This window comes from Propithecus coquereli, unplaced genomic scaffold, assembly GCF_000956105.1.
Source record: "Propithecus coquereli isolate 6110/MARCELLA unplaced genomic scaffold, Pcoq_1.0 Scaffold2, whole genome shotgun sequence".
Classification (NCBI taxonomy): domain Eukaryota; kingdom Metazoa; phylum Chordata; class Mammalia; order Primates; family Indriidae; genus Propithecus; species Propithecus coquereli.
Genome location: NW_012144966.1, coordinates 14,810,743 through 14,812,309, shown reverse-complemented (window position 1 = coordinate 14,812,309; position 1,567 = coordinate 14,810,743).

Sequence of the window (1,567 nt, the reverse complement as noted above, 5' to 3'; positions counted from 1 at the left end):
GATAAACCAGAGCACAAGTGTGAGATATCTGTCTTACTTCTCAAGGTGAGTCTTCAGGAGGAACTTTAATGTAGCAGTGAGTGAGAAGCAGTGTCTATATTTGACTAAGGAGTTTGTGTGCACTCACAGGAGAACTGAGCCCCTCAGATTGGGTTTCTTGAATTACTGAAAGAGGTGGAGAAGCCTCAAAAGTGAAATAATGGCCTTACTGAAAACAGGACATGCAGATGCCCATGACTGTGTCAGCGAAGTTGATTATATTGGTTGTAGATAAAAAATATGAACAAAGAATATTATAATTAGTAGGTGATAGATTAATAACAACTGCTAAATAAAGGTTACCATATGAATAACGTTACTTGGGAAATAATGAGAAATCTGACATTTACGATTTCTCAGCAAATCTGACACATCTTTCATCGATGTCCTTGCCACATAAAGTCAGTCTCCACATGTCTTTCAGTGCTAAACAAATTAATTTCTTCAAGCAGAGATTTTTGTCAGAATAGACATACTCATCATTGCTTATGGGTGTCATGTCGCTGAGATATTAAATAAGGTCATTTAAAATAAGCTACATTCTTTTGGTTTTGTTGCCATTCTTACAGTGGCATTCCACATCCTTTTCTTAATTATGAAAAGTAGAAGATATATTTGAATCTTTAAGTAGCTATAAAGTGGATCCACTCAAACTTCAGGGCAAAAGAAGTGCCATATAATCTAAATTGCTCTTAAAATTCTAGGTTTAATTGAAAAATCTGATACAGTTTTCTATGTCTAAAGGCAAATGATGTATATTTTGATTAAAACAAAACATACAGAGTGACATCAGCAAAATGGCAAAACAGGAGTTTCCAGTGCTTGTCTCCTCAAAGAAAAATCAATTTTAATAACCACTCATGGATGAAAATACCTTTACAAGAACTAAGAAATGCAAGGGAGAGATTACAACCATAGGTGGAGCATAGAATAAGAAAAAACACATTGAAGAGGGTAGAAAGGGCAGTTTCATATTACTTATGCCACTTCTTCCCAAAGCCCATGCAGCACATTATGAAGACAGATACTTGCTGTATAAGGAAAGAAGAGTGAAAAGAGCACCCAACTTTGCCATGGATCCCGGTACCAGACCTACTCCAGTAAACCCTGGTGCCAGCCTGGCCACTGCAGAACCAGGCTCCATACCTCCTTCAGTGCTGGGCTGGCCCCCACAGTCCAGGGTCCAGACCAGTCCCAGTGGCATACTGGCCCTTTCAACCCCAGGCTCTAAGCCAGCCTGTGCAGATTCAGGTTCTAGGTCCACACCAGCACCAGGCAAGCCTCTATGGCACCAGGTAACAGGCCAGCCCCTGTACACACAAGTTCCAGGATCACCTCAGCACCAGGCCCATCTATTCAATGACCCAGGCTCCTGGTCAGCCCACCCAAGGACTTCAACAGTAAGTAGGCTTGTAAACTCTGCCAATTAGACTGCCCAGAATCTCTGGCTTTCTCTGGTAAAGCCAGTTATACAGACTGGAAGAGGTTCCTACTTTTCAAATGTACAGACATGAACACAAGGCCACAA